Here is an 8,001-nt window from a genome sequence, read left to right as displayed (position 1 = left end):
ATCTCATTGCCTAGGAGAGGATTGGAGTTCTGGTTGGTTAAATACCCCAGAATTCCTGCCTCTCTTATGGCTTTGAAGTATGGTGTAGTGGATACAGCATGCAACTGCCACCTTGTTGGCCAGTGTTCGAGTCCCCTGGTGGGTTGAGTGTCTAAAAAGTTATAAACTTCAGCTACTGGAATAGGGTAGTCTGTGCATTAAGCATTTGGCACTGAGTTTTCCCATATAACAGGAACCGATGAAAGAGCATCAGAGGTCCCACACTATCTCATTGCCTGGGAGAGGATTGGAGTTCTGGTTGGTTAAATACCCCAGAAATCCTACCTCTCTTATATCTTTTAAGTATGGTGTAGTGGATACAGCATGCAACTGCCACCTTGTTGGCCAGTGTTCGAGTCCCCTGGTGGGTTGAGTGTCTAAAAAGTTATAAACTTCAGCTACTGGAATAGGGAAGTCTGTGCATTAAGCATTTGGCACTGAGTTTTCCCATATAACAGGAACCGATGAAAGAGCATCAGAGGTCCCACACTATCTCATTGCCTGGGAGAGGATTGGAGTTCTGGTTGGTTAAATACCACAGAAATCCTACCTCTCTTATATCTTTTAAGTATGGTGTAGTGGATACAGCATGCAACTGCCACCTTGTTGGCCAGTGTTCGAGTCCCCTGGTGGGTTGAGTGTCTAAAAAGTTATAAACTTCAGCTACTGGAATAGGGAAGTCTGTGCATTAAGCATTTGGCACTGAGTTTTCCCATATAACAGGAACCGATGAAAGAGCAGCAGAGGTCCCACACTATTTCATTGCCTGGGAGAGGATTGGAGTTCTGGTTGGTTAAATACCCCAGAATTCCTACCTCTCTTATGGCTTTGAAGTATGGTGTAGTGGATACAGCATGCAACTGCCACCTTGTAGGCCAGTGTTCGAGTCCCCTGGTGGGTTGAGTGTCTAAAAAGGTATAAACTTCAGCTACTGGAATAGGGTAGTCTGTGCATTAAGCATTTGGCACTGAGTTTTCCCATATAACAGGAACCGATGAAAGAGCATCAGCGATCCCACACTATTTCATTGCCTGGGAGAGGATTGGAGTTCTGGTTGGTTAAATACCCCAGAATTCCTACCTTTCTTATGGCTTTGAAGTATGGTGTAGTGGATACAGCATGCAACTGCCACCTTGTAGGCCAGTGTTCGAGTCCCCTGGTGGGTTGAGTGTCTAAAAAGTTATAAACTTCAGCTACTGGAATAGGGTAGTCTGTGCATTAAGCATTTGGCACTGCGTTTTCCCATATAACAGGAACCGATGAAAGAGCATCAGAGGTACCACACTATCTCATTGCCTAGGAGAGGATTGGAGTTCTGGTTGGTTAAATACCCCAGAATTCCTGCCTCTCTTATGGCTTTGAGGTATGGTGTAGTGGATACAGCATGCAACTGCCACCTTGTTGGCCAGTGTTCGAGTCCCCTGGTGGGTTGAGTGTCTAAAAAGTTATAAACTTCAGCTACTGGAATAGGGTAGTCTGTGCATTAAGCATTTGGCACTGAGTTTACCCTTATAACAGGAACCGATGAAAGAGCATCAGAGGTCCCACACTATCTCATTGCCTGGGAGAGGATTGGAGTTCTGGTTGGTTAAATACCTCAGAAATCCTACCTCTCTTATATCTTTGAAGTATGGTGTAGTGGATACAGCATGCAACTGCCACCTTGTTGGCCAGTGTTCGAGTCCCCTGGTGGGTTGAGTGTCTAAAAAGTTATAAACTTCAGCTACTGGAATAGGGTAGTCTGTGCATTAAGCATTTGGCACTGAGTTTTCCCATATAACAGGAACCGATGAAAGAGCATCAGAGGTCCCACACTATCTCATTGCCTGGGAGAGGATTGGAGTTCTGGTTGGTTAAATACTCCAGAAATCCTACCTCTCTTATATCTTTTAAGTATGGTGTAGTGGATACAGCATGCAACTGCCACCTTGTTGTCCAGTGTTCGAGTCCCCTGGTGGGTTGAGTGTCTAAAAAGTTATAAACTTCAGCTACTGGAATAGGGAAGTCTGTGCATTAAGCATTTGGCACTGAGTTTTCCCATATAACAGGAACCGATGAAAGAGCATCAGAGGTCCCACACTATTTCATTGCCTGGGAGAGGATTGGAGTTCTGGTTGGTTAAATACCCCAGAATTCCTACCTCTCTTATGGCTTTGAAGTATGGTGTAGTGGATACAGCATGCAACTGCCACCTTGTAGGCCAGTGTTCGAGTCCCCTGGTGGGTTGAGTGTCTAAAAAGGTATAAACTTCAGCTACTGGAATAGGGTAGTCTGTGCATTAAGCATTTGGCACTGAGTTTTCCCATATAACAGGAACCGATGAAAGAGCATCAGAGGTCCCACACTATCTCATTGCGTGGGAGAGGATTGGAGTTCTGGTTGGTTAAATACCCCAGAAATCCTACCTCTCTTATATCGTTGAAGTATGGTGTAGTGGATACAGCATGCAACTGCCACCTTGTTTGCCAGTGTTCGAGTCCCCTGGTGGGTTGAGTGTCTAAAAAGTTATAAACTTCAGCTACTGGAATAGGGTAGTCTGTGCATTAAGCATTTGGCACTGAGTTTTCCCATATAACAGGAACCGATGAAAGAGCATCAGAGGTCCCACACTATCTCATTGCCTGGGAGAGGATTGGAGTTCTGGTTGGTTAAATACTCCAGAATTCCTATCGCTCTTATGGCTTTGAAATATGGTGTAGTGGATACAGCATGCAACTGCCACCTTGTTGGCCAGTGTTCGAGTCCCCTGGTGGGTTGAGTGTCTAAAAAGTTATAAACTTCAGCTACTGGAATATTGTAGTCTGTGCATTAAGCATTTGGCACTGAGTTTTCCCATATAACAGGAACCGATGAAAGAGCATCAGAGGTCCCACACTATCTCATTGCCTAGGAGAGGATTGGAGTTCTGGTTGGTTAAATACCCCAGAATTCCTGCCTCTCTTATGGCTTTGAGGTATGGTGTAGTGGATACAGCATGCAACTGCCACCTTGTTGGCCAGTGTTCGAGTCCCCTGGTGGGTTGAGTGTCTAAAAAGTTATAAACTTCAGCTACTGGAATAGGGTAGTCTGTGCATTAAGCATTTGGCACTGAGTTTACCCTTATAACAGGAACCGATGAAAGAGCATCAGAGGTCCCACACTATCTCATTGCCTGGGAGAGGATTGGAGTTCTGGTTGGTTAAATACCCCAGAAATCCTACCTCTCTTATATCTTTGAAGTATGGTGTAGTGGATACAGCATGCAACTGCCACCTTGTTGGCCAGTGTTCGAGTCCCCTGGTGGGTTGAGTGTCTAAAAAGTTATAAACTTCAGCTACTGGAATAGGGTAGTCTGTGCATTAAGCATTTGGCACTGAGTTTTCCCATATAACAGGAACCGATGAAAGAGCATCAGAGGTCCCACACTATCTCATTGCCTGGGAGAGGATTGGAGTTCTGGTTGGTTAAATACTCCAGAAATCCTACCTCTCTTATATCTTTTAAGTATGGTGTAGTGGATACAGCATGCAACTGCCACCTTGTTGTCCAGTGTTCGAGTCCCCTGGTGGGTTGAGTGTCTAAAAAGTTATAAACTTCAGCTACTGGAATAGGGAAGTCTGTGCATTAAGCATTTGGCACTGAGTTTTCCCATATAACAGGAACCGATGAAAGAGCATCAGAGGTCCCACACTATTTCATTGCCTGGGAGAGGATTGGAGTTCTGGTTGGTTAAATACCCCAGAATTCCTACCTCTCTTATGGCTTTGAAGTATGGTGTAGTGGATACAGCATGCAACTGCCACCTTGTAGGCCAGTGTTCGAGTCCCCTGGTGGGTTGAGTGTCTAAAAAGGTATAAACTTCAGCTACTGGAATAGGGTAGTCTGTGCATTAAGCATTTGGCACTGAGTTTTCCCATATAACAGGAACCGATGAAAGAGCATCAGAGGTCCCACACTATCTCATTGCGTGGGAGAGGATTGGAGTTCTGGTTGGTTAAATACCCCAGAAATCCTACCTCTCTTATATCGTTGAAGTATGGTGTAGTGGATACAGCATGCAACTGCCACCTTGTTTGCCAGTGTTCGAGTCCCCTGGTGGGTTGAGTGTCTAAAAAGTTATAAACTTCAGCTACTGGAATAGGGTAGTCTGTGCATTAAGCATTTGGCACTGAGTTTTCCCATATAACAGGAACCGATGAAAGAGCATCAGAGGTCCCACACTATCTCATTGCCTGGGAGAGGATTGGAGTTCTGGTTGGTTAAATACTCCAGAATTCCTATCGCTCTTATGGCTTTGAAATATGGTGTAGTGGATACAGCATGCAACTGCCACCTTGTTGGCCAGTGTTCGAGTCCCCTGGTGGGTTGAGTGTCTAAAAAGTTATAAACTTCAGCTACTGGAATATTGTAGTCTGTGCATTAAGCATTTGGCACTGAGTTTTCCCATATAACAGGAACCGATGAAAGAGCATCAGAGGTCCCACACTATCTCATTGCCTGGGAGAGGATTGGAGTTCTGGTTGGTTAAATACCCCAGAATTCCTGCCTCTCTTATGGCTTTGAAGTATGGTGTAGTGGATACAGCATGCAACTGCCACTTTGTTGGCCAGTGTTCGAGTACCCTGGTGGGTTGAGTGTCTAAAAAGTTATAAACTTCAGCTACTGGAATAGGGTAGTCTGTGCATTAAGCATTTGGCACTGAGTTTTCCCATATAACAGGAACCGATGAAAGAGCATCGGAGGTCCCACACAATCTCATTGCCTGGGAGAGGACTCTTATGGCTTTGAAGTATGGTGTAGTGGATACAGCATGCAACTGCCACCTTGTTGGCGAGTGTGTGAGTCCCCTGGTTGGTTGAGTGTCTAAAAAGTTATAAACTTCTGCTACTGGAATAGGGTAGTCTGTGCATTAAGCATTTGGCACTGAGTTTTCCCATATAACAGGAACCGATGCAACTGCCGATGCATTTGGCACTGAGTTTTCCCATATAACAGGAACCGATGAAAGAGCATTAGAGGTCCCACACTATCTCATTGTCTGGAAGAGGACTCTTATGGCTTTGAAGTAAGGTGTAGTGGATACAGCATGCAACTGCCACCTTGTTGGCCAGTGTTCGAGTCCCCTGGTGGGTTGAGTGTCTAAAAAGTTATAAACTTCAGCTACTGAAATAGGGTAGTCTGTGCATTAAGCATTTGGCACTGAGTTTTCCAATATAACAGGAACCGATGAAAGAGCATCAGAGGTCCCACACTATCTCATTGTCTGGGAGAGGACTCTTATGGCTTTGAAGTATGGTGTAGTGGATACAGCATGCAACTGCCACCTTGTTGGCCAGTGTTCGAGTCCCCTGGTTGGTTGAGTGTCTAAAAAGTTATAAACTTCAGCTACTGCAATAGGGTAGTCTGTGCATTAAGCATTTGGCACTGAATTTTCCCATATAACAGGAACCGATGCAACTGCCGATGCATTTGGCACTGAGTTTTCCCATATAACAGGAACCGATGAAAGAGCATTAGAGGTCCCACACTATCTCATTGCCTGGGAGAGGACTCTTATGGCTTTGAAGTATGGTGTAGTGGATACAGCATGCAACTGCCACCTTGTTGGCCAGTGTTCGAGTCCCCTGGTGGGTTGAGTGTCTAAAAAGTTATAAACTTCAGCTACTGGAATAGGGTAGTCTGTGCATTAAGCATTTGGCACTGAGTTTTCCCATATAACAGGAACCGATGAAAGAGCATCAGAGGTCCCACACTATCTCATTGCCTGGGAGATGACTGGAGTTCTGGTTGGTTAAATACCCCAGAAATCCTACCTCTCTTATATCTTTGAAGTATGGTGTAGTGGATACAGCATGCAACTGCCACCTTGTTGGCCAGTGTTCGAGTCCCCTGGTGGGTTGAGTGTCTAAAAAGTTATAAACTTCAGCTACTGGAATATTGTAGTCTGTGCATTAAGCATTTGGCACTGAGTTTTCCCATATAACAGGAACCGATGAAAGAGCATCAGAGGTCCCACACTATCTCATTGCCTGGGAGAGGATTGGAGTTCTGGTTGGTTAAATACCCCAGAATTCCTACCTCTCTTATGGCTTTGAAGTATGGTGTAGTGGATGCAGCATGCAACTGCCACTTTGTTGGCCAGTGTTCGAGTACCCTGGTGGGTTGAGTGTCTAAAAAGTTATAAACTTCAGCTACTGGAATAGGGTAGTCTGTGCATTAAGCATTTGGCACTGAGTTTTCCCATATAACAGGAACAGATGAAAGAGCATCAGAGGTCCCACACAATCTCATTGCCTGGGAGAGGACTCTTATGGCTTTGAAGTATGGTGTAGTGGATACAGCATGCAACTGCCACCTTGTTGGCCAGTGTTCGAGTCCCCTGGTGGATTGAGTGTCTAAAAAGTTATAAACTTCAGCTACTGGAATAGGGTAGTCTGTGCATTAAGCATTTGGCACTGAGTTTTCCCATATAACAGGAACCGATGAAAGAGCATCAGAGGTCCCACACTATCTCATTGCCTGGGAGAGGACTCTTATGGCTTTGAAGTATGGTGTAGTGGATACAGCATGCAACTGCCAACTTGTTGGCCAGTGTTCGATTCCCTGGTTGGTTGAGTGTCTAAAAAGTTATAAACTTCTGCTACTGAAATAGGGTAGTCTGTGCATTAAGCATTTGGCACTGAGTTTTCCCATATAACAGGAACCGATGCAACTGCCGATGCATTTGGCACTGAGTTTTCCCATATAACAGGAACCGATGAAAGAGCATTAGAGGTCCCACACTATCTCATTGCCTGGGAGAGGACTCTTATGGCTTTGAAGTATGGTGTAGTGGATACAGCATGCAACTGCCACCTTGTTGGCCAGTGTTCGAGTCCCCTGGTGGGTTGAGTGTCTAAAAAGTTATAAACTTCAGCTACTGGAATAGGGAAGTCTGTGCATTAAGCATTTGGCACTGAGTTTTCCCATATAACAGGAACCGATGAAAGAGCAGCAGAGGTCCCACACTATTTCATTGCCTGGGAGAGGATTGGAGTTCTGGTTGGTTAAATACCCCAGAATTCCTACCTCTCTTATGGCTTTGAAGTATGGTGTAGTGGATACAGCATGCAACTGCCACCTTGTAGGCCAGTGTTCGAGTCCCCTGGTGGGTTGAGTGTCTAAAAAGGTATAAACTTCAGCTACTGGAATAGGGTAGTCTGTGCATTAAGCATTTGGCACTGAGTTTTCCCATATAACAGGAACCGATGAAAGAGCATCAGCGATCCCACACTATTTCATTGCCTGGGAGAGGATTGGAGTTCTGGTTGGTTAAATACCCCAGAATTCCTACCTTTCTTATGGCTTTGAAGTATGGTGTAGTGGATACAGCATGCAACTGCCACCTTGTAGGCCAGTGTTCGAGTCCCCTGGTGGGTTGAGTGTCTAAAAAGTTATAAACTTCAGCTACTGGAATAGGGTAGTCTGTGCATTAAGCATTTGGCACTGCGTTTTCCCATATAACAGGAACCGATGAAAGAGCATCAGAGGTACCACACTATCTCATTGCCTAGGAGAGGATTGGAGTTCTGGTTGGTTAAATACCCCAGAATTCCTGCCTCTCTTATGGCTTTGAAGTATGGTGTAGTGGATACAGCATGCAACTGCCACCTTGTTGGCCAGTGTTCGAGTCCCCTGGTGGGTTGAGTGTCTAAAAAGTTATAAACTTCAGCTACTGGAATAGGGTAGTCTGTGCATTAAGAATTTGGCACTGAGTTTTCCCATATAACAGGAACCGATGAAAGAGCATCAGAGGTCCCACACTATCTCATTGCCTGGGAGAGGATTGGAGTTCTGGTTGGTTAAATACCCCAGAAATCCTACCTCTCTTATATCTTTTAAGTATGGTGTAGTGGATACAGCATGCAACTGCCACCTTGTTGGCCAGTGTTCGAGTCCCCTGGTGGGTTGAGTGTCTAAAAAGTTATAAACTTCAGCTACTGG

This window comes from Procambarus clarkii, chromosome 72 (genome assembly GCF_040958095.1).
Source record: "Procambarus clarkii isolate CNS0578487 chromosome 72, FALCON_Pclarkii_2.0, whole genome shotgun sequence".
In the NCBI taxonomy this organism is placed as follows: Eukaryota; Metazoa; Arthropoda; class Malacostraca; order Decapoda; family Cambaridae; genus Procambarus; species Procambarus clarkii.
Note: the sequence above shows the minus strand (reverse complement) of the source record.